We start from the raw sequence: 26499 nt of genomic DNA, 5'->3' as shown, positions 1-26499 counted from the left end.
ACATTTCTCTTTCAGTAGGGTGATTATGTATAAATTTATTATTTATGCCTTTTTATTACTATCCTTCTTTATCCTCCTCAATTTATTTTTACTATAATTCCATGGTAGTTTCCTAATCAGGAAAAATTGTAGCATTTTATCTTTACATGATGAGCTTTTTTCAATCTTGTTATGAGTATATTAACTGATGGTACGATTCTGAGTTTCCTGAGATTTTTGTAGTTTTTACAGCTCACCTCCCAGTTGGCTTTCAGTGTCCTTAGGAAGATTCTTGATCAGGACTCAGATACTGCCCTTAAACTTCTAGTTCTACTTCTGTTTTGCACTGGAGGACACCAAGTAGGGAAGTACTAGTTTATGGCATCTAAATGGAAGTAACCAAGCAAAGCTAACTCTGCAGGACACTGGACGTCCCTGCATTCAGCTGAGTTAGGTGTCACTGTCTTAGATACCTCAATCTGAAGAGGGTTCATTTCAGGATTCATTAATATTTCACCTTGTAAAACAGTGGGTTTGATGACCATGTTTCAGGAATTGGGAATTTAAATCTGTTTTGGAATGACAGCTGACTTTGAGGTATTTGCATTTTATCATAGCACTCTAGGATCAAGTTTTTTTCTGATGAGGAAAGAAAAGCTAGATTCTTGGATGTTGAAGCAGCTAGCCTAAACATAGAAATCCATTCAAATTATCTGGGCACTCATTTCTCTGAACACCTACAGTGGCCAGTGGATAATTGTAATCTCTCTGAGTCCCTGTGGCTAGACTTGCAGTGCTGCAAATTTTCCTAGGAAAAGCAGAAAGTCAGGTCAATATTCCAGATGTTTCCAATGATCCAGACGTCTGGTGTGGTGGCAAGGCCTATCCAGATGGTCACTGAATATTTAATCTTTTGCCTAGATGTTGGCTGCCATCTGTACACCCAGGCTCAGAACCTAACAGGGCATCAGTCAACACCACGTTGTCTGTTAATTAGAGACTTACTTGAGTACATTTTGTCCTCTGGGTGCCTGCTATTTCAGTAATTGTTCAATCAGACACATTTACCTGCATATCCATGGTCACTTAGAAGGCACTTGGCACTCATACACTAATAGTTTAATTTCTCCCACTTACCCTTCAGCATGTGATCTTTCTGTCTGTTCACCAAGCTTTTATTATTTCCTTTTTCAAATTCTGAAGATTGTTGGGAAGAATCCCACAAATGTGGCTTGGAGGTTGTCCAAATTTAGGTATTACCCATCTGAGCAATTTCTGTTTGCTGGTGAATGAAGTCACCTGTTATGCTATTGCTCCTATGCAGTATAGCAGCTTTTCCTGTTATCCATTCTTGGTTATCTGTCCTCCTCTGGGCAGCAAGAAATCTTTTAAAATCCTCTTAGGATAACACTTGAAATCTTTACCATGGCTTAGAAGTCATCTAAGGTCCTATCCTTGATCTCTCTCTCTCGTTTTGTTTTGTTTTACTTTTGTCACGCTTCCTTTGTTTACTTCTAAAGTAGCATTTCTTCTCTAACATCTTAACTTTCACACATTCCTGGATTCCAGCTTCGCTCTCTCTCTGACTCAGTAAATTTCACTTAGGTCTGAGATGAAACCTCCTTTGCTTAAAGAAGAGGTCCTGAAAATCCCAAGCAAGGTCAGTGTGACTTATCTATACATCATTAGTGTCCTGGTTTCTCTTTATATATCCTGCCCTTATCTGTAATTATTTCTTCACAGTCTTCCCTCTGGACTGTATGATCCTAAGGATCAGTAACTGAGTATATTTTTAAAATGTGCATCCTAGTATCTGGCACATAGTAGCATTTGCAAATATTTGCAAATTAGTGAATGACAATAAAAGAGAGGTTTAACTTGGCAAGTTTAGAATCAATATAAATATTGAATCAGTGCTTCAATGAATCAATGATTTGATATCAACAAATATTTTCTTGAGTATTTCTCCTATTTGCCAGGCACTGTGTGAGATACAAAAAAAGTAGTATAGTCCATTTTGCCAAAAGAGGTATCTAGTTAAAATACTTGCTATATGATGACCACTATAGCAGTATATAACTTTTGCAAATTTAATCTATAGGCATACAGTCATATTAATGACTGGATGAGTGATTATTTTCCATTCTTTCTTTCTCCTTTGCTGGTTTCATCATGATTGTGGTTTAAATGGAAACTTATGATGTTGGGTTCTCAGACTTCTCTTCTAGGGTCTATGTATTCTCTCTATTTTAAGGAGTAATTTGGCACTTACTGGCCTTTATTGCCTCAGTCTAAGGTGCTATCTCCATCTAGCTCAGCTGTTCCACTCTCTTTATGAAGCTATGGGACAGGGAAGAAATATTTCTACTGTTGTATGTTGCCTGCGTTACAGGCCTGCCTGCCACTTCCTCTTTGGATTGAAGATAAAGGAGGAATGAACTGAGATCAATCTTTAATTCCTCCTGAAGCTAAGCACCTGCTAGATAGAGGAGAGAACAATTTTCTCTTGTGGTCAACCAGGCATGTGGTATGGTGATAGAGATTTTTAGAAGAACTTAACCAATCTGTTCTGCTGGCCTGGCACTTGCTTAAGGTTTTAGCTTTAAAATATTATTTCTTCACTCAAATCTAGTATTAAATTCTGTTTTTCCAGATAGGTTAACATGACTTGATTTTTCAGGTTGATTTTTAACTAAGGACCAGTGTGAAGTTAGACGATGCTAGAGATGTTTGACTTAAGATGACCACACTTGAGGTGCTTGTCTAGGATAAGGGCAGTACAAAGAGAAATTAGTCAGAGGGTATCTATCAGGTGTCTGTGGTGGAGTGGGAAGGAGAATAAGGATGGGGTGGAATCAGGGTAGTTACTGGCAGCTGAGGAATCAGCAAGAGCACTGTGCTTGAAGGTAGACAGACCTGCTTACTCTTGGCTTTGCTATAGATCAGCTGGGTGATCTTGAGTACATCCCATCTCTGAGGCTCAACTTCCTCCTTCATTGTATAAGAGGTATCCTCCTTGAAAGGATGGCAGTGAGGCTCAAAATAGAAAATATGAAAAATGTTTGTAGATGGTGGCAAACAAAACCATTCATGAGGTGTTCTACTGACAAAATATTGAGTTGATGGGCTCTAGAGCCAGACTGCCTGGATCTCAACTGTGGCTGGACCACTTACAGCAGGCTGACCTTGAGTAAGGCACTTCCTTTCTTTGTCTATAAGATGAGGATGCAAAAAAAAAAAAAAAAAATGAGGATGCTAAGTGTATTTACTTTATAAGAGTATGAGAATTAAACATGTTCATATACATAAAGCTCTTGAAGCAATCCTGAAAGGCTGTGTTTAGCTCAATAAAAGTTAGATGTGACAATAATAATAATGATGATGATCAGGAGGATGATGGTGTGGGTGGTGGTTAGCAGACGCGGCAGCATCAAGAGGCACCGAGTGATTAAGAGTGAAAACTCGGGAGATATCCAGCTGAGTTCAAATCCTGGTCCACCCCTTGTTAGTAAACAAGATGCTTCATGTCTCTGCTTCATTTCCTCATTTGTAAAGTGGGGATTAAATACTGACTGTTCAACAAAATGTTTAGGAGTTAACATAATTCATCCGTAGCTCACACAGTGCTTGGCACATATAAGTGTCCAATACATTTTGGCAATTATTATTGAAAGGTCTGTGTTAACAAAGACTGAGAGTTAACAGGACTGGGGAAAGATGAACATAAAACCATGAAAAATGAGAAAGACGTTAAAATCATTCCCCAGGTATACCAGCTTTCTCTAGTTTCCAGGCCTTAACTCAGTATGTCTTGTGGCTGTTCCTGCTCTCTGCCACCTCTTCTATCCCCTTTTTGTCTATTTAGGTGACATAATTTGAATGTTTACCATGTACCAGGCAGTGGGGCTCGACATTTTACAAGGGTTGTCTCATTTGATCCTCTCAGTGTCTCTGTACCATCATCACAGTTTAGGAATGAGAAGTACAAAGCACAGAGAGTTAGTTACCTTGTCCCAGGACACAGAGCTAAGAAAAAGTAGAGCCTGGAGTAGAATCTGGCCCTAGCAACTCCTCATCATAAGGCCACACTGCTGTACATTCCATATTCCCACAGAGCCTATGACCCTGTCAGGGCCATCAGGCTGGCTTCTGCCAGCTCCAACTTCAGTAGCAGTATTTTCTGCTCATGCTGCAATATGGCTTGCAGCCTTTTAGAGACTATCTGAGCCTTGCCGAAAACCAAAGTAAATTCTTGATTTGACTAATGACTAAGGTACTCTGGGGTTATAGAACAATAGTCATTCTATTAGAAGGCAGAAGCACAGTTCTCAAAAGACTTCCAGAAGTAGACCACCCTGAGATCTCTTTGACATTGTGAAAGTGAACTATACTGAGCCCCAGTGTCTCATCTGTAAAATGTGGATAATAATACTTGTTCGAGGGAGTTGCTGTGGTCATCAAATAGTCTAACATGAGTCAAGTGGTTAGGCCTAGTGTTATCACCATTTATGAGGCACACACTGCACAACATGGCAAATCAGGGTTAATTTATATTGCTACCAGATAGTATACAAGACTGGAAATCCAGAATTTGGCCTGAGTTTGGGTGTTAATATCTTCTTTGAGGGGAGGCATTGCAGAACTTGCGTCCCCAGTTTGTGCTCTCTAGCCTCTGAGCCTGTCTTCTGGTTCAGTGATAGGACTCTTGCATGCCCTCAGGAATGTTTCCAGATGTCCAAAACAGTCAATTTAACGCTGATTCAATGTGGTTTCCTGCGGGATTCACACATGCTTCAGAGCCTTGTACAAGGTGAGGGGCAGAGGAAGAGGATCAGCCTGGGAATCAGGAGCTGGGACGAACCCCAGCTTGGCCACCACCAGCATTGTGTCCTTGTGCCTGTTTCCCCATCTGTGAAATGGACATTGAGGAAGAAAAAACACTTCCCAGAGTGACTGCAAGCAGTTAACTCTCAGCAAACATTTGCTGAGCACCTACTGTATGCCCAGGCACCATGTTGGGCTCTAGAGATCCACACATAAAGGAAGCATTCTCTGCACAATGGACAGCAAATGCCTTTCACTGATAGGAAAGCCACATGAAAGCCATTCTTCCTGCCAGACCCACGTGGTTACACCTGGAGTTGTAGTATTTTGGCTAAATCATTAAGTGCCCAGGAAAATGAATCTGCTTTGTGGTTTCAAATGTGGCATTAAGCCTCCCCATCTCTTCGCTAACTCATCTGTAATGCCACCTCTTCCTTAGAGCTTCCATGAAAGCTTTGGGGGATAATATATGTTTCACAGGAGCTATATTTTTAAATGATTAATAAATTTTTCCTTTTAGCTTTTGAGAGTACAAGACCTTAGTTGCATGGGACATCTATCTTGGGAAGTACTCAGGAAGCAATGTGAGCTTGGGGAAGGATGAATTAGCATTTGTTTCAGAAAAAAATACAAAGAGAGAAGGGGTGATATTCAACCTCTGACATTTAAAATAGGATTTTTCAGAATGGTTTGATTTGCTTCCCGGATGTTGCAGGAACACTACCTAAGGGACAGTTTAAATTATTATTATTATTAAGCTCAAAATGGAATTGGAACAAGAATTGTTATTTTTTTCTTCTTAAGCAAAGCTTTGGGCCTTGGAAGGAAGACCAGATAAATTGTAGACAAATTGAATAAGTTATATTTGCTCTGCACATCTGGTTTGAAAACTGAATTAAATTTGTACCTAGCACAGTTTTGGGAACATAGTCAAGAGTTGCAATTATTATGTTTGCTCTCTGAATTTATAATAATTACAATGGAATTATGCAAAGCAAAAAAATGACGCACAGTCCAAAAATCATTTATATTTAACTTTTTCTGGTAACACAGAAGGAAAAGAAACCACGTGGGCTGAATGCTCACTGAAGACAGGAGGTGTGCCTCATTCATCTCTGTATCTCTGTCACCCCGCGTGGTCCTTAGAATGGAGCTGGCAGTCAACAATAAGTGAAAGAATTAACAAATTACTCCATATGTGGGCATGCTCCACATGTGGAGAAGCAAAACTACCAACTTACTCAACTTACTTTGGATGGTATTTGGCAGTTATAACAAAAAAAATCCCAGTCCCTGGTGGGTGGTCTTAAGTCTCTGAACTAGTTGTGTAACCCTGGCCAAGCTATTTAACCACTCTGCAGGCCAGCTGCTTCTATCTGCAAATGGAACAGATTATCTGCCAACCTCACAGGTTCATTGTGAGAACTGAATGAGAACATTATATGGGAAAACAGAAAAATGCTAGAAATATGAAACGCTTCATTCCCAAGAAAACTTAAGATGAATAGGCCACCTGTGGAACTCTGAGACTTGGCTGTTGTTTCATTCCCAGGAGGACCAAGGCATTTTAAGAGATTATTTCATTATTCTTCCCTACCTAAGATTTAGAAAAGGTACAGTCTTAATGACACCTGTTTTTATTTTTATTTTCCATAAAATTGAGTGATTAGCATCCCACCCCCTCAGAAATCCATGAAGTCAGCTAGAGAGTATGATTTGAAATTGTTTCTCTTATTTTTAATCAAGACTTAATTCTTACTAACAGTTCCTAAATTTCTGGCCCCAACTGGCATCTTTTAAAACCAGACTGAAATGAATTTTATGACTTCATGACAAAGCCAAGTGTTCATTCTTGTCACTTCAGTCAAAAACAGATGAGGCAATTTGAAAAAATTTCAATGTAGACATTGGTCTGGAGCTAAAAGTTCAACCATCCTCTGACATCCACATAACATCTGCCTTCTCCATGTCTGTGGCTGAACTATTAGGTTGGTAAAAAATAATTGCAGTTTTGTGTTGTTGAAGTTTGCCATTTGATACTGGAATACATTCTTAAATAAATGTGGCTATGTTATACATCATTTTAATGCACATTTTTTGCTTTATGTTTTTTTTTTTGCTAATGACTTATTACTTGCTATAATTTTATATTTATTTTAGACTATAGAAATGATGTTAGACAAAAAACAAATTTGAGTGATTCTTTTTATTCAAGTTCAAAATGGGTCATAAAGCAGTGGAGATAACTTGCAACATCAACAACACATTTGGCCCAGGAACTGCTAATGAACAAACAGTGCAGTGGTAGTTCAAGATGTTTTGCAAAGGAGACCAGAGCCTTGAAGATGAGGAGCATAGTGGCTGGCCATTGGAAGTTGACAACAACCAAATAAGAGCAATTATTGAAGCTGATCCTCTTACAACTATTTGAGAAATTGCCAAAGAACTCAGTGGCAACCATTCTGTGGTCATTTGGCATTTGAAGCAAATTGGAAAAGTGAAAAAGCTCGATAAGTGGGGGCTTCATGAGTTAGCCGAAAAAAAAAAATTGTCATTTTTGAAGTGTCGACTTCCCTTTTTCTGTGCAACAACAATGAACCATTTCTTGATTGGATTGTGATGTGCAATGAAAAATAGATTTTATATGACAGCAAGTAATGATCAGCTCAGTGGTTGGACCAAGAAGAAGGTCCAAAGAACTTAACCAAAGCCAAACTTGCACTAAAAAAAGGTCATGGTCACTGTTTGGTGGTCTGCTGCCCGTCTGATCCACTACAGCTTTCTGAATCCCATTAGAGAAACTATTACGTCTGAGATGGAGAAACCATTACATCTGAGAAGTATGCTCAGCAAATCGATGAGATGCACTGAAAACTGCAATATCTGCAGCTGGCATTGGTCAACAGAAAGGGCTCAATTTTCCATGACAATGCCTGACCACACGTTGTACAACCAATGCTTCAAAAGTTGAACGAATTGGGCTACAAAGTTTTGCCTCATATGCCATATTCACCTGACCTCTCTCTAACCAACTACCACTTCTTCAAGCAACTTTTTGCAAGGAAATCACTTCCACAACCAGCAGGAGGTAGCAAATGCTTTCCAAGAGTTCATTGAATCCTGAAGCATGGATTTTTACGCTACAGGAATAAACAAACATATTTCTTTTTGGCAACAATGTGTTGATTGTAATGGTTCCTATTTTGATTAATAAAGATGTGTTTGAGCCTGGTTTTAATGATTTAAAATTCACAGTCCGAAATCACAATTACTTTTGTACCAACCTACTACATACAATGCCTTTGCCTAGTAACAAGAATGAGCAATTGAAAAATTCAGAAAATTTCACTATGAAGCATAGTGAAAGCAATAGAAGATCTCTGAAAAACTATCCTAAGATCAATAGCATCAGTGTTACTCAATTATTGATGTACACCCACTGTTTCTGCCCAGCTCTGTTACCCATCACCCTTAAGTCAACTGTCCCTCCCATCAACATTTTCTAAAGCCAATACTTCTCAGTGGAGCTATTCTCCATAATAGTGGCTCAGGGATAGCACCAAATTTTGTTGCATGAATTGTTAAAGTATTTATTGGTTTCCCAGAATCTACTTTTGTCTACTTTGGCATTTCCTTTGGAGGAGCTGCCATGTCTTCTCTCTTTGTTCCTGTTGTTTGGGTGGGCTTGACCCCAATCTTAGATGCATAAGTGGGCATGTGACCTATGCCTGTGCAAACCAGCATTTCTTTCCTTTTGGCTCAGGGTTTGGTTTAAGAATGGATGCATGACCCATCTTGGACCAATAAAAACTAGGCCCCTGTTCAGACTGTTGGGAATAGAAGAAGCATAACTTTTTTTTTTTTTCTTCTACATTTGAATCTGGGAGGTTTTTAGCCTGGGACTGACATGCTGCCATGTGGGATTTGAAATGAAAGCCAGCATAGGGTGAGAGGAGGGAGGGCATAGGAGACAGAACCAAGAAATGGAAAGATACTACTTGGATGATCTTTGAGCCTCTGGATCTAGGCATTCCCAAAGCTGCATGTTTCCCCTTCTATGTAAGCTCATGATTTTCCTTTTAAATTGAGCCAGTTTGAGTTGAATTTCCTATCTATAGTGAGGGACTTTCTCATTTTTGTCATTTAAAGTCCTGCATCCCAGGAAACCTCTCATTTCTGGGCAAACTGGGGTGATTGGTTATTCTGTTCACTGGCAACAAAAGAGCCCAAGCTGATGCAGATGTATATGATATAGTTCCTTACAGTTGAGGTGATGCAACGTTATAGTGCTGTGTATTGATGCAATGGGATATGGGGCAGGGTTTGGCCCAATTTGATGTAAGAAATAAGATAGTAGAACAGAGTCAAAGAAGGCAGGACAAAGTCAAGGCATGAAAGAGAGATTGCCTCTTCCCTAGAACCTCTGAGAACTTTGCTTCTGATTATTCGAAAAGGACAGAGTCAGGCAATACTGTTCTGATAAATTGGCAGAAACTGAAGAGTTGACAGGAAATGGTAATGCTATTCTGTGAACATGTCCCTCATACACTTATAGACTCTTTTTCTGTACTATGTTATTGTAATTACTGCTCATTAATTTTGGTGTTACTTTGAATCTTTTTGTCAAGCCATTAAAAATTCTAGTTTTCAAATGCGTGACATGACAATTAAAGGATATAGAATAATTGCCCTGACCCTTGATAGTTTCTCCCTTAATGTATAGTTTGTGTGTAGACTTTACTTCTTAATTTTAAGACTTTTAAGTGCAGACATAATTCTTGCTTAAATTACATTCTCCTTCCACAGCAAGTCAGTTTGAATGTGGGTGGCAGTCTAATATTTTTGGAACAAATTAATCTGAAACCTTTTAGAGCATAGTGATTTTACATATAGAATTTGAAGGAGTTTAAAACACTCTACTGAATATGGGTTCTTTTGAGATGTTAAATTCTCAGGATTTTTTGAGATGACTGGATTGCATTTGCAGGGGATCAAGTTATCCGCTGGGAGCTGGAAAAGCTGCAGATGACTTTTTAGCCTTTGATTCTTAATGTGCAGAGAAGGTTTGTGTCTGCAACAAAGAAGAATTTCAGAGATGGCAGCTTTGTTTGATGCCAGTGGGGGTGAGAAGTGTTAGGTAAAGGAATTATAATAAGATTTCTTTTTTTGGAGAGAGGAAAAATAAAGATGGATAGAGATCCAGGGAGGAAAAGAGAAATACTTCAGTTTATAAAAAGTCAAAGATCTCTCTATTCTCATCAGCTCAGTAGATGATCTGAAGCTGAAAATCAGAGACTGTAACTCTGTGCCTAGAGGGGCATTTTATTTTTTTTTAACCTTACTAGAATTTAAATGAGTCAGATCTTAATACTTTTAAATTTAATCTTATGTGATATTTGGATTATCATGAATTCTCATGATACTATACATAGCCATATAACTCATAGCATAAGACATTTATGTATATGTTATATACATATATGCATAGGGCTATATATCTATTCATATAAATGCATTCATATAAATACCTGTATATATATTCAGAAGGATTTTGAACAAATGCCTATAGATAATTGTATTTAAGAACTTAGCAAAATGCAAATTTCATCAACATGACTAGGTGTATTGAATCTCTCTATGATTCTAGCAACTCATTGTCCATGATGACTTAAGAGTCAGATAATTCTGCTTCTTGGGGTTTCACATCACATCAGGGTTTAACATCAGTTCACATAGACAGAGACTTTGCTTTCTTCAAAGATGTACACCCTCAAGATTTTTCTGAATAAGAAAGACTAATCTCTGGACCTTATAAAAACCAGAACAAGGATCACTATGCTTGAGTCATGAGTACTGATAAACAAGCAGAGAAAGCTTATTTTGAGAGGAGCTTAATAGATACAAAGTGTTGAGCAAAACACTTTATATGTATTAACTCATTTAATCCTTATAACACCTTGAGGTAGATACTGTTACTACATACTATTTTACAGAAGAGAACACTGAAGCACAGATTAGTTAAGATGGAAAGCTAGAAAGTCTAGTGCCAGAGTCCACACTCTTGCCAACTGTGTATACTGATGTTGAATACCTGAGCAAACGAATGAGAGAGGTGAAGAGAGAGAATAGAGATGGGGAGAGGAGAGCCTGTGTCTGGTCACATCTCCTAAGGTCCATTTCCTACTTATGGATTCAGTGATTTACTATTACAGCATTTCAAGAAATGTTCTTCTGTTCTATCTAGTTTGAATGGGTTACTCTTTTTTTTTTTTGAAAGCATCAATATCTTATTTTATTACAATTAATGTAAGCATTTGATGCCAAAGAAATGAAGGTGATTTTACAAACTGAATTTTGGCAAGTCCATGGAATTTTCATTTTATTACAATTTTATATCACATTAGTTCAAATGCATTTCTCTACATCTACTCCAACATTGCTCCTTTGGAATTATTTCAGTCATCTTTAACATGTGACTTTACCAAAGACTTTGAATCTAAAATAGACATAAAATTTAATATTGGGAACTTTTAATTATGAATGGGGTAAGTCATCAGATGATGGTTGGGGCTGTTAATTTCCAAGGCACTTTGTTGAAATGTTTCTTCTGATACCTGAGGTATAAATGACAACCTTCAAAAAACATGGGCAAAACCAAAGTACAGTGAAGAAGCCTCTGCAGCTTAATCCTCCCATAGTCCTTAAGCCTTTGACAGAAGCTAGGCAAAGCATCTTTCCTGCAAATTAAGTGGGTTTCCAGTATTTCCATGTAGTTGAGCTTTCAGAGATAGACATTCAAACATATCATTAGGATATACCATCTTGGCTCTGATTGCATTAATTATGCCTGAAAAGTTTAATACCCATCTAAGTCCAAAGGTGGAAGAACACATAAACAGGTATGGTAATTGGCAAGAGCAGATTGTAAAAGGACGGTGCTAGTGCAGCCCTGTGGGAACTTCTCTTTCGTAGAGGCCAAGTAAAACAGTCCTGCCAAAGATTACCAACGGAGTAAAAACAGTCAACATAGGAGGAAACAGAAATATTCTTCTCCTACACTTATTACCTGCTACTCTGACTTTTTAAAACGTAGATGGTATTTAGAATATTTAGTTGTGTGTTGTTGTTTTTAAATATGATCTAATGCTCCATTTCTTCTTGCTTCTTATTTGGATGTGTCGTCCTAGCTGCCTGTTGTATCATGTTAGGAATCCCATCAATAATTGAACAGGCTATTCCTAACTCTTCATTGATCAATTCATTTGTTGATGCTTCATATCTGAGTGGCTTCTTGGAGAGCAGGCACACTAGGAACTCAAGTAGCACTGGGTCAAAGGAGTGGGGTGGTTTCTCCTTCCTCTCGCTCTTGTCTTGCAGATTGCAATGACCCCAGTGCATACAGACACCTTGGGGCAGGGGCAGGGAGGTGGTGACCATGGATGGCAGCAGGTTTGTCCCTCACAGCACAGAGGCGAGCTGACCGCACACTCCATTCAGCATGCTCTCGTAGCCCGCGACAGGGCCTCTGCGTGCCCTCGGCTACTCTTATTTGCTCATTTCTGGCTCAGAGATTTCTTTCCTTCCTTCTTCTTGGGGACAGTTGGAGCCTACATTGACCAGGGGGACCCAAACTTACTCATGCATCAAATTGTCATGGAGGCGCCTGTAGATTGTGAACTAACCCTCCGACATGGCAGGCTGGAGAAAGAGCTTAGGTGCCTGGTGTCAGTTTAAAGTTAGGCTTAGGATTCATGCCACAGAAGGGATGAGAGGCACAGGTCATTGTTGAAAGTAGGGTGACATACTTTAGAACTAAGTTTTCTTGGAGAACGTGTGAGGTATTGCCAAGAGGCAGTGGCACCACTGTCACCTCAGATTATTTGTATTCTAGCTTTTTGGATTCTCAAAAATATTATCTCTGTGCCAGCTTTCACTGTTCAAGTAAATGGTAATTGGAATTGGACAGAAGATATTTTATATTAGGAATCTAGGCATCTCCATGGAGATCCAAGTCACCAAAATAGGTCAGAGGCAGACTAATTTTTTTTTTTTTTTAAGTCACTAGGAAGTTAGGGGAAGAGGAGAGAGACAGCTGTGATGTCCCAAAAAGAAAGAAAGAAGAAGTAGCCTCTTTTTCATATGAAAATGAGATTCCCTGAAAACTTTTAAGCATTGAAAGTACCTCTAGTGACCTAACTGCCTGTTAGTGGTGACACACATTATTTGAAGAAATGCCAGAGGGAAAGAGGAGAAAATTACATTTGACCCATCAAATACAGGTAGCCATTGAAGGGAAAACACTAACACAAAAGTCTCTTGAGTCTACACAGTTCCTTCTGGTTGTCCCAATATTTTACTTTTTATCTAAGCTCAAGTCCTGTTTGCACTGAAAATAGCTGAATTCCAGGCCTGCTGGCAATGAGCTGGGCTTCATTCTTCAAGTGTGAACTCAGTTTCAAAATGAATCTCTCCCAGTGAAAAGAAACAGGCAAAGAAACAGTGGAAATTTGTACAGTTCAGTTTGTGTACAGATTAAGGAGAATAGACTCAGTGCATCTGGAATAACAAGAGAGATTTTTTCTTCCAGGCAATGTAAAAAGGATAACATTCATGACAACAATAAAGGCGAGCTAATTAACTGTAACAAAGCACCATTCTTACTTTGGGTCTAGTCCCTTATATGAACAAAACTAATTGGGAGGATTGTAGAGATACAAAAATATCAGAATCCAGAGATTTTAAAGCCCTGGGTGGTTGTTACCTGCCACAATGTGAGCAAGCATTTTTATTTTCCTGCCTGCCAGACTTTGTGTTTCTACCCGCATTCTCTGATTTTTCAAGCTTCCAGCTCCTTCTGCCCATGTTTCTCTCCACTCTAACATTTCACCTTTCACACATTGGATTAATGTTGTATTGGGGACAGGAATCAAGAGAGAGAAGTCAGAATGGAGGACAGATTGGAAGGTATGTTAGAAGATGCATCAGAGAGAAAATGAGCCTGATGTCAAAGAAGGGCCTAAGGAACCAACTTCAAAGGTATATGACCTATGCAGTCACCAGAGTCCTTGATTTAGAATGGATTCACCCTTGGTTTAATGCTCTGCTGTCACCATCTTGAAATCCTTAATAATTTTGAACAAGGAACCTCACATTTTCATTTTTCACTGGATCCCACATATTATATAGCTGGTTCTGAGGCCTGGTTGGAAGGATGTCCCAAGGAGATGTCCAGAGGAATGGCAGGGAGATAGCAAGTAGAAAGTTTTTCCAGATTATGGTGAACTGGGTTGACATGGGAGGTCCAAGTCATGAACTTACCAGTACTGAATTACCACAAGCAGAAAAGTGAAGGTAGGAAGAAAGAAAACCAGGAAAGCATATGTGGTCTGACTGGTCCAGCCTAGGAAGCTACTATACTTCCCTTTCTCCTTCATCAAACATAATGATACCCTCATTTCCATTTATAAAATTAAATTCATTTAGGTTAAGATTTTGCCCAGCCTTTTAAAAAATTGCACAATGCAGTTAGTCATGCAGTCATTTATGTTTATTCAATCAGACAAGAAAATCAAAGGCCATTCTGCAAGGATATAGGGAAAAAATGCTTCAAGAAGAAGAATCCAAATATGGAAAGGCTCTCAGAAGAGAACTAGTTTGGTGTGTTTGAGGGGTGGACAGAAAGCCAGTTTGGCTAAAAGCTAGTAGATAATGAAGAGAATAAAGAAACGTGAGATCAAAAAGTCAGTAGAGGTCAGATCACCTTGTAGTCCAGTGGAGGAATTTACAGTCTATTCAAAAATAATGGAGACCATTATAGAATTTTATTGTAGGAGAGAGGAATGATCCAGTTTACATTTTAGAAGCCTTATTTGTAGACAATGGACTGTAGTGGTTATACTGGCAAGAATGGAGACAGGAAGATGATTTAGAGCTGTGGAAGTGACCCAGGGGAGTGGTAGGTAGCTGCAACAAGAGAGGTGGCGTGGAGATGACAAGAAGAGATGGGATTTGGGATAGGTTCTGGGGAAGGACTCATAGGACTTTCTAATTAGTGGATGTAGAATGTTAGGAACAAAAAGGAAATCTGAGTGACTCCTACATCATTGATTTGAGTAACGGATGATGTTGTGGCCCCATTACTGAACATGGAATGGCTGCAAAGAAGAGAGTTCTGCTGTATCAAAAGTGGGAGTGGGAAGCACGAATTCTAATTTGGTCCCTTTCCATTTGAAAAGTCATTTGCATGTAAGTGGAGATGTTAGATAGGCAGTTAGATATACGAGTGTGGTCATGAGAGAAGAGATGTAGGAGAATTATGAATGTCAGAGTGGTTTTTCAAGTCAAGATGGGATGAGAATTACATTGAGGATAGAATGTCAAAAAAGATGATGACAGAGCCAAGGACAGAGCCATGGACACTCCAAGACTGGCGGGTAATGTGGCAGTAGGGGACTGAAAACTGGGGAGAGGCTGTCACAGAGCCAGAAATTTAAAAGGGGGAACAATGACTTTGTAAATATCCAAGGAGAATTCAAGATAGAACAAAAAATTAACCATTGACTTTGGCAAGGTGAAAATGATAGTGACCTTGAAAAGGACCATTATGCCCAAGCAGAGTGGATAGTAAAGGATGAAATAAAGATGGATGTGCAGACAGCAAATATATGCAGCTCTTTTGTGACTTGAGAGAGAGTAAATGGGTTAAGAGGGATTGGGAGGGGAGGAGAGAGAAAAGAAACAGAGCAGTAGTAGAAGGACATGGGGCCAAGGAAGGGTTCATTTTAAAAATCTTTTTAAAAATATCATTTTGAGGACATGGGGAGGACCATAGCATCCTGCTCCATTTCGGGTTCTGTCAGCACCCCGCGTTCACGCAGCGTCACTCACGACAGCCAACATAGGGAAACAACATACATGTCCTTCAACTGATGAATGGATAAAGAAAATGCAGTATTTATACTCAGGGGAATATCACCCAGCCATAAAAAGAAAGAAATACTGCCACTTGTGACAAAATGGATGAATCTGGAGGACTTTATGCTAAAGGGAAATTAAGTCAGACAGAGAAGGGCAAAACTATATGATATACGTGGAATCTTAAAAATCCAGCAACAAAAACAAAACTGATTTTATAGAAACAGAGAACAGAATGGTAGTTGTCAGGGGTTGGGGGGAGGGGGAAATGAGCTGATATAGGTCAAAGGGCACACATTTTCAGTTATAAGATGAGTAACTTTAGAGCATAAAATTATATCATGGTGACTCTAGTTAATAATATGGTATCGTATACTTAAAAGTTCCTGAAAATAGATGTTAAGCCTTCTCATCACATAAATGACAGAGGAATCTATGTTAACTATGAGAAGTGATGGATCTATTATTTTCATCGTGGTCATCAGTCCTTAATGTATACACATATGCAATCATCTCTTTAGCTATGTACAATTATATTTGTCAATTATTCCTTTATAGTTAAAATAAAAATAGTTTATTAATGCATAAAAAAGTAAAAAAAATAAACCATATTTATACAGAGATATAACTCATTTAGTAGAGAGGAAAAAACTGATAATGCAGATACACTAGTACGATTGAAATTCACTTAATCAGCCTCTACTTCAGACTGGATTAGCAGTCTTTGTCTATTTTTAGGGGGGGTGGGGGGTAAAGCAGTGATCCCCATGACTGGTAATTCACACTCTGAAGCCCATGAATAACTGTGTTTTCCAGTTTGATCTGTTGTTTACAAAGATACAGTTGTAATTCATCTTCAAAACTGCTAAGTCTAATTTATAGACTGAATGTTGCCCTCCACCTCAGTCCATTATGTTGGAGTCCTAACCTCCAATGGATTGTAATTGGAGATAGCACCTTTAAGGATGTTCTGAAAAGTTAAATGAGGTCCTAAGTGTGGGGCCCTAATCCAGTAGGTGCTGTGCTCAGTCATGTCTGACTCTTTGCAACTCCATGGACTGTAGCCCACCAGGCTCCTGTGTCCATGGGATTCTCCAGGCAAGAATACTGGGGTTGGTGGCCATTCCTGAACCCAAGTCTCTTGTGTCTCGTGCACTAGCAGGCAGATCCTTTACCACTGAGCCACGTGGGAAGCCGATAGGACTGGTATCCTTTTAAGAAGAGGAAGAGAGGTGCCGGGAGCATGCATACTGAGGGAAAATATCTATGTGACAACAGCCAGAAGGTGCCCATCTGCAAGCCAAAGGCCATCGTTTCATCCTGCCCTGTGATCTCAAAGGAAACCAAACCTTAATCTTGGATTTCTAGCCTTCAGAACTGTAAGAAATAAATTTCTGTTTTTCAAGCCACTCAGTCTGGGTGTTTTGGTATGGCAGCGCTAATCGACCAGTACAGCCTATTGTATTCATTTCTATAGTTATGTAATGTATTGAAATACTACATAAAATGAAGAAACCACTAAAAAAATTGCTTGAAACATTAGCTGAATGCTTTGAAAAGACTTTTCAGTAAGTTACTAAAAACATTGATCTATTCTTATGAGCAACACAACTATAAATAATTGAGGAACTCATAGTAATCAAGGATGTTGGCCTCAGATCATTTTTAAACATCTTTCCATTCTCCCTGAACTGAAAAGAAACAAAACTAAAATTTGTAGATGACACAGTGTATGCAAAAGGTGAACCAGAACTGCAAGTTTTGTCCTGCAAAAGACTGGCAAATGAATGAATGGTATACGTTAGTTATAATTATTTTAATGATACCCAGCTTTAGTTAGCATTTTGATTTATGGATCAAGTGTGGGCCCCAGCTGTGCCACATTAGAAGACACTTGCCTCAGAGTACTTGAGAAGTTGAGATAAGATGAGATCCAATGCACAAGGAGAAGTGTTTCCTTTGTGAAGAACAGGGATACTGCTCTCATTTTCACAAGCAGGGATTTAGAACATATGCTGTGGGTAAGTTGGCAGAATTGATAGTGGGAAGATGAGACTGTTCTGATCTCACTGCAACGTTTCCCTTTGAAGTCTGAGGCAAAGTTACTAGCAGAAAGTAGAGAGAAGGCTCTGGTGGAGATTTGAGAAAAAAGAAAAGTATGAAATAGCCATTTTGAAGAGTGGGAAAGTTAATTTACTGAAGAAGTATATAGGATCGCTATACAATATTGAATGCCCATGTAAGATTTGTGGTCATAAATTTTAAGTGAGTCCAGTTAGTACAGTTGCCTAGTTTTCTCCAGTAAAATTTATCTGCATAGGAGACTATGTACAGTAAAAGTATATTTGAGTGTAATTATGGTTGTTATTTGCCAGGCAAGTGTAACAGAAAGAGAGTGGGGCAAAGAAAATAAGGTGTTTTAAAAGCAGTTATTTGAGTGGTGCATTATGGGATTTGGGCAGGATAATAAAGAGGAAAGTTAGGACATGAAGCAGAGACAATTTATAAAAATGATAGTAATGTTACAGAGAACTCAGTGGGGTTAAAGAGCTGTTGGAGGGGAAATATCAGCAAGAAATTACTGTAAGGGTGAATAGCAAGTTCAAAGTATGAACTGGAGATTTTACAAGTGGCACAGTTTCTGGTGATAAAAATGTATCCCGGAAGTGACCACATGAATGGCTGTCTGAGGTTAAGTGGTTAAACAGTCATTTGAGCTAAAGGACTGAGAAGCCAAATGGCAGATGGGCCATCATGTGGAGGCTGAGGACTACAGTCATGATGACAGAAGTGGTCCCAGAGGAGAGGTGAGTCAGGGCCCATTACTGATGCATGAGAAAGAGTCATGAGAAGTTCAGAAGATGACAGAAATGGTAGGGGTCATCAAATCTTAGTGTGAAAGATATTTCCATACTGAGAGGAAGTTTCAGTTTGATCATTGGAAAAGGAACTGGGCAATGTAAGAGTGTTACTTAGAATTGAGGGCCAAGCCAGAATGCGGGAGGGAGGGGAGGGAGTCATTGAGGATGAATTTGTTTACATGCAGACCAGCAGACTGGCACTGTTTAGTCTTATGATTGTACGTGTGTGTACATGTGCATGTGTGCACATAAAGACATTCTCTGGGGATGGCAGAACCCATCCCCAGGTGAAACCAAATAGTTCACTGGGTAGTAAGAGTCCACTCTTAAATCTCATTCCCAGAATGCCTATCTCAAAGCAATGGTGTAGACATCCTCTGAGATGTTGATCCTAAGAATAGATGTAATGGCCATCCCTAGCTCCTGAAAGCTGGGCACTGGAGGGTTTCAGAGCCTGAGCTCAGTTTGTGGTCTTCATCTACAAGGCCTTTCTTTGCCCTCAGCATCTTCTCATGTTGCCAGGTAGCATCTATGTCAGCCCACATTCATAAAATGAGAAGATAACTTGGTGCTTGGAAAGCAAATGTGGTCACTGAATGGGAGCTAGAAAATTAGAGCCCACAGTAAAAATACCTTAGGGAAGCAAAGGAATGTGACCTCTGTGTTGCATTTAGTGTGAAATGCTACCCAGGGCAAAGGACAACAATTCAGAGAGAAGTCTGTAATTATAAATACTCAAAGGAAAATTTATGGAGAAGCTTTCTAGACCTTAGGCAATTTAGTCAATAATTCATTTGGAGAAACTGCCTAAGGTTCAGTTTGGAACAGTTTGGGTTATACAGTTTGTATTATTGCAGGCTTGGCTCTTTTTACCATTTCTGTTTGAGCTGCTAGATATCACCTTGTCAGTGAAGGTGACAGTGATTGGCAGAAGTAAAGCTCCAGACCAGCTTTTCTCAGGAAAATGCCTCACAAGATTGTTATGTCTGCCACTTTCTGGAATGGGCGTTTGGGATGAACTTCTCCAGTAAATGAACAACTAATCAATCACTACAGTAAGTTTATCAAGGGTGCTCAAATTAGGTGACATGTAGACAAAACAACTGGTTAGTGTCATGTGTTGCTGCACACTTGTGGCAAAGAGTGGGCTCAGGGTAAGTTCAGCTTTAGACGGATTGCAAATATATCAACATAAGAGTTCCCAGTGTTGACTTTCCATATAACAGATGACTGGTTGAGCTAGAAATTCTTTAAAACCCTACCCTGCCCCCACCACCTAGTTCTAGGATTCCAATTCACTGCCTCTCTAGGCCCAAATTAGCACATCTTTGCAAATAGAAGAGTTGTGGGTAGACATAGTCTAGTGAGTGTAACTTTCAACTGAGAATGAGGAAAGCATTTGTATTGCCTTAGTGAAATATGACTGTGGTCTTTGAGGAGGACAGACTCAGTCTCATAAGGTTATTGTGTTTAATTGGTAATTGGTAATTGTGTTTAATCAAGTAAGATATGATATGCAGAACCTGAAGCTTAGAGAGAGTACATGACTTCTTTTGATAACTAACTAGAGCAGAACTGAAATCTAGGTGGCTTGCTGTGGGCAAAGCAGACACCATCCTAACTAGTTTAAACAGAAATCAGTTTATTTATTTAAGACTGTTAGGTAACTCTTAGCCACAGAGACTACACTGAAGGGGAAAAAAGTCTCAATAGAGCCTCTTGATGAAAGTGAAAGAGGAGAGTGAAAAAACTGGCTTAAAACTCAGCATTCAAAAACTGAAGATGATGGCATCCAGTCCCATCACTTCATGGCAAATAGATGGGGAAATAATGGAAACAATGACAGATTTTATTTTCTTGGGCTGCAAAATCACTGTGGATGGTGACTGCAGCCATGAAAATGAAAGATGCTTGCTCCTTGAAAGGAAAATGATGACCAACCTAGATAGCATATTAAAAAGCAGAGGCATTACTTTGCTAACAAAAGTCCATCTAGTCAAAGCTATGGTTTTTCCAGTAGTCATATATGGATGTGAGAGTTGGGGCATAAAGAAAGCTGAGCACCAAAGAATTGGTGCTTTTGAAGTGTGTTGGAGAAGACTCCTGAGAGTCCCTTGGATAGCAAGGAGATCAAACCAGTCAATCCTAAAGGAAATCAATCCTGAATATTCACTGGAAGGACTGATGCTGAACCTGAGGCTCAAATACTTTGGCCACCTGATGCAAAGAACTGACTCATTGGAAAAGACCCTGATGCTGGGAGAGATTGAAGGCAGGAGGAGAAGGGGACAGCAGAAGACGAGTTGGTTGGATGGCATCATCAATTGGATGGACATAATTTTATTAATATGAAGTTGTGAGTTAGTGAAATTAACTTGAACAAAATATTTAGATGTTCAAGAAATCTTTATTATTATTATCCATTATTTTATATTATGCTAATTCATTCTTGACTCATCTTTGAAATTTTTCTTTGCCCTCAATCATTTCTTATTCTAATGTATTTGTTCCAATTGCTCTATCTTGCTTCTGGAGATTCCTCAATTCTTAGGTATCTCTCTGTTCTTTTTTCCTTATGCTTACTTACCACCTTCTTTCATCTCTTGATCTTTTAGTATTTTCTCCTGTATCCTCAGCAAGCATTTCCAAGTTATGGATTAAATTTTCTGTACTGACAGGCCTTATTTTACTACATCTGAGGTGGATTTAGATGGTCTTATTACAAGTTTATAGTCTTCTTGCAATTTGTAATAATATTATCCAGCTCCCTTTTTTTCTTGGCTCACTCTCATTACACTATACTCTGTTTACATCTCAGCTTATTCTCATAATAACTTTCTTCTCCTGTTTCATTTCAATCATATCTTGTAGCAGCGCACTAATGACATCACATGATATTGTAAAATTTTCTTCTGGGTTCTGTACAGGTCATTTTTAGAAGTCTGTTCTTCCAAAGCTTCAGAATGATTTTTTTTTCTTTCCATTATTTGGCAGTGTGTTTTCATAAGACCCTTGGGTGTGTTTGGGGTCCTTTTTATTCATCTTCAAGCAAGGGGAGATTTTTTGGGAGCTGGCATTTGTCCACAGACTGATTGTATGGATCTCCCCTTACCCTATCATCCCCCCTTTGGGTGTGGATCAAATTTCTAAATTCTTGTAGTGGTTGTTTCTAACTTGCAGCTCAGTTCCCAGTGTCAAATAGCAATGCATCTATTGTGGCTCAGTCATATGATGCTAAGACTTTCCCCCACATACACTAACTGGTTCTTTGATACTTCAAACTAATCCAGTATTTGGAAAACCACAATCCTAGCATGCATTCTTCTTAGGGTTTTTCTATCTTTATAGGAATCATATTTTGGGATGCGATGTAAAAAGGAAAAGTCCTAACCACTCGTTTCTATCGAGTTATTTTATAGAAGTTGTTCCCAGATGGGTATAGAAAAGTCAGAGCAAAGAGGACCTTCAAAAGTTGTCGCCATGCATTCAAGTCTGATCAGTTTTCCATTAGGTAGAGATTCCAGATATTCTTTGGAGCAGGAAGCTGGCAGTGGTAGAAGGATAGTTCTTTCTGCCATCTTTCTGTACTTGAAAAGGCTGTTTCAAGAGGTAAAATACAGATACAGTTCTTCCTGATTGAGTTTCCTAAGCCATTTCCACTGACCTTAGGTATAGTGCAAAGTCATTCTAGATTCCAGTCATGGGCCTCGTCCCAATATTAATCTTCAGCAGGCCTAGTTTTCATCTTTTTCTCTCTTCTTAAATACCAGAGTGGACAGTCAGGATTAGTTGCATCAGGGACCACTGGCTATATCCTTTTTACAGCTGAAAGTTGTACCTGCTTATCTTTAAAATGTTCAATGTAAATACTTTTTCTAAATGACAACTCACCTCGATGTAGCAGTCTCCTCTCACTGTTAGTTTTACCTCTTTGCTGGCACGTGATCACAGTTTTCTCTGTCTCCTATTTATCTTTGTATGTGTTCTATCTTTTTTTCCATCAAGTAGTGAGTTTCTGTAGGGCAGCAACCTTGCCTGGGTCATTAGTATATCTGTTGCCCTGCCTTGAAGAGAGTAGTGCTCTGGATATCTCTGGGTAAACAATAACAAGGGTGCATAGAGATTCTTCATGGATGTCCTTTTGGCAATAGAAGAAAAGATTGGGCATCAGCTCTCCTTAGGGTCCCTCCTAAAGGGGTTTAAAAGCAATTTGAACTAACACAATTGCAAAAATATGTACTATGCTCCTACTGGAGAGGGCAATGGCACTCCACTCCAGTACTCTTGCCTAGAAAATCCCATGGATGGAGTAGCCTGGTAGGCTGCAGTCCATGGGGTCGCTAAGAGTCGGACATGACTGAGTGACTTCACTTTCACTTTTCACTTTCATTCATTGGAGAGGGAAATGGCAACCTGCTCTGGTGTTCTTGCCTGGAGAGTCTTGGGGACGGAGGGGCCTGGTGGGCTGCCGTCTATGGGGTCGCACAGAGTCGGACACGACTGAAGCGACTTAGCAGCAGCAGCATGCTCCTACTACATGTAAGGTATTTGGGATTCCAAGATGACTAAGCCTTGCCTGCTGCCTTCTCCAATATGGATAGAAAAGAGCCCAGGCATGAGTAGCTCTAATGAAGGGCAGACCATGGCCATGGTTTATTAGAGGTTCAAATCAAGCATTGAACTCCAATGAACTGAATTATTTCCACTTGCTCACCAAACAAACATTTACTGAAGACCAACTCCAAGGCAATGTAACAAGCATAAAACATTCTCTTAATTCTGAGTAGCAGCCTCTGTCAGAAGGAGCCAAAGGATTATACTTGATCTGACTGAATAATGGAGAGGAGCACCCATATTCCCTTGTAGTTCCCCATTGTTGGGAAACGTTTGCCCTGGATCCTCAGCTCACAATAAGGCAAACAACTATAGCTCTGGAATCAGGTGTCAGCCTAAACAAATCTATTGTATGATCTCTTCTTGGTTTCCACTCAGTTGAGAAAATACCTTTTTTTTTTTAGCAATAATATTGCTCATTACAGGAGAAACTAAGGTGCCACCCAAGGCATCTATATTTATGTGTTACTGGAAATATCCTGTCTTTCTTGAGCAGTTCTTAGTTGTAAGTAAGTTTCATTGCTGGAAACAGCTTTGCCTATTTTTCTGATGCCACAATTTACTGCATTTATCATTTAGCTGATTTTTCATATTTTCTTCTTTCTAATTAAAAGATACAGATTTTTTAAGAGGCCTAATTCTAGCTAATGATGTAAAGGCAAGGAGTGAATGATATTTTCAGGAAAATATGGCATATGAATAATATAGTAGTTTTTAATCACCCTGCATATTTGTAAAGGAAACATAATGACACATTGTCCATTTTTTTTCCATTTATTTCTATTAGTTGGAGGCTAATTACTTTACGATATTCTAGTGGTTTTTGTCATACATTGACATTAATCAGTCATGGATTTACATGTATTCCCCATCCCAATCCCCCCTCCCACCTCCCTCTCCACCCGATTCCTCTGGGTCTTCCCAGGGCACCAGGCCCGAGCACTTGTCTCATGCATCCAGCCTGGGCTGGTGATCTGTTTCACCCTAGATAATATACATGTTTCGATGCTGTTCTCTCGAAACATCCCACCCTCGCCTTCTCCCACAGAGTCCAAAATTCTGTTCTGTACATCTGTGTCTCTTTTTCTGTTTTGCATATAGGGTTATCGTTACCATCTTTCTAAATTCCATATATATGTGTTAGTATACTGTATTGGTCTTTATCTTTCTGGCTTACTTTACTCTGTATGATGGGCTCCAGTTTCATCCATTTCATTACAACTGGTTCAAATGAATTCTTTTTAATGGCTGAGTAATATTCCATGGTGTATATGTACCACAGCTTCCTTATCCATTCGTCTGCTGATGGGCATCTAGGTTGCTTCCATGTCCTGGCTATTATAAACAGTGCTGCGATGAACACTGGGGAGCATGTGTCTCTTTCAGATCTGGTTTCCTCGGTATGTATGCCCAGAAGTGGGATTGCTGGGTCATATGGCAGTTCTAATTCCAGTTTTTTAAGAAATCTCCACACTGTTCTCCATAGCGGCTGTACTAGTTTGCATTCCCACCAACCGTGTAAGAGGGTTCCCTTTTCTCCACACCCTCTCCAGCATTTATTGCTTGTAGACTTTGTCCATTTTAAAGAACAGTAAACCTAGGCACAGAGATGGAATAATACAGATCATGAGTGAATCAGTAAATTAGAGAAATAAAACACCATGGTTTTTATTTCACACTCTTTCAGCTGAATTATCTGATTTTCTTTCATGTTATAGGTGCCACCCATTTTCTGAAGTATGAGGATGCAGAATATTCTAATGTTGATAGCAGTAACCACCTGGATTGACCTCTTATGTTATGTCAGGCACCGTGCTAAGTGCTTTTTATACCTTGTCTCATTTAATGCATACAACCATACTGAAAAGTAGACATTTTGTCCATTTTAGTGGTAAGGAAATAAAGGCTTCAAGATGGTGAATGCCCTGGCTAGTAGCTAGTATGTGGTAGACTTGAGATTTGGCTCCATTTTTGTCTGACTTCAGAGCCCACGTACAGCCCTTATGTGCTGTCTTAAGACCATCAGACCTCAACCTGTCATTTTACTTTTGCTACATCTGTGACCCAGAGAAATTGTGGCTCACACAAAACCTCACAAAGAGTTAGTGACAGAGGTAGAACTAAAAATGCAAATTTCATGATTTCCAGAGGCTCCTCTTCCTGAGAATGAAAGAGGGCATTTCTTCGCTGTAGTTAAGGGCTCCAGTTAGCACTGCTTTGCTGAATGTCAAAGCAAAAACAGGGTATATCTAGTGTCGGGAGCCATTATGGGAGGTCCCGCCCGTGATGAGGTCATGAAGAAAATACCGGGCAGGCAAGGCCGTCCAGGACCCCATCCATGACGAGGTCACGAGGAAAATACCTGACAGGCAAGGCCATCTAGGATGAGGGACCCTCCAGGTTGGCCTCGGCCTCTACCCCACCCTGTATCCTCCCCGCTTTTTTGCTGTTGTTCTTGTTTGCCCTGCTGTGGATTCTTGTGTTGCCTGCCAAGAGGTCTCCTGCTCCTCTTTCCCTGAATGAGAACCAACTTAAAACCCAAAGTAATAAATCTCCTGGACGCTGGTACCCTATGAAGGGGCCAGGGATGAAGGAAATGCTTCAATTCAAACCCTTTTGCTGGCATTCTGGCTTGTTTGATAAATGTGTGCTCTCATTGCACAAAATGCTCATGATTGTTCTAAACATCCTAAACACAGTACGCTAACAAAAGAAACTATTAAGCATAGGCCCCTTCGCGGGGTGAGAAAAGCTCCACAAATATTATAGCCACAAATGTGCCTAATAGAAAAATAGTTTAGATAGAGATTAGCTGGCAACTTCTTGCAGGTAATTAACTTTTGGACTAAGAGCCTGTTTTGTGCCATATCTGCTGTTTTTGCAATCCTTTGCATTTCTGTTCTGTAAAAAATGTAATCCTATCTAGTTCCCTTGGAGATAACACCTAATAGAAAGAGAATAGATTAACCACAAATAAGACAGGGTCGGCTACTGAAGTTGCTTAAAGTTGCACCAGGTGCAAGCCATAAATTGTCAACAGGCCTGAAAGCCAAAAGATATTATACATATAGATTAACCATAAAAAAGGCCCTAATAGGCACAGAGCCCTTTGGGGGGTGAGGAAGTCCTATTAGAGAATACAAAAAATATTGTTTTAAAAGTGGTTATTAGATCAACGTTTGATTGATGTTAATGTGCATGTGCTGAGGTTGTGCAGTGGAAACTATTGTTAATAGTTAAAGATATAGTAAAATAAGAGTTTAGCCCTAATGTAAAAACAATAAGATAATTGTTAGTTTTAACCAGG

The sequence above is a fragment of the Dama dama genome, chromosome 9 (genome assembly GCF_033118175.1).
Source record: "Dama dama isolate Ldn47 chromosome 9, ASM3311817v1, whole genome shotgun sequence".
Taxonomy (NCBI): Eukaryota; Metazoa; Chordata; class Mammalia; order Artiodactyla; family Cervidae; genus Dama; species Dama dama.
This window is presented reverse-complemented; position numbering follows the sequence as displayed.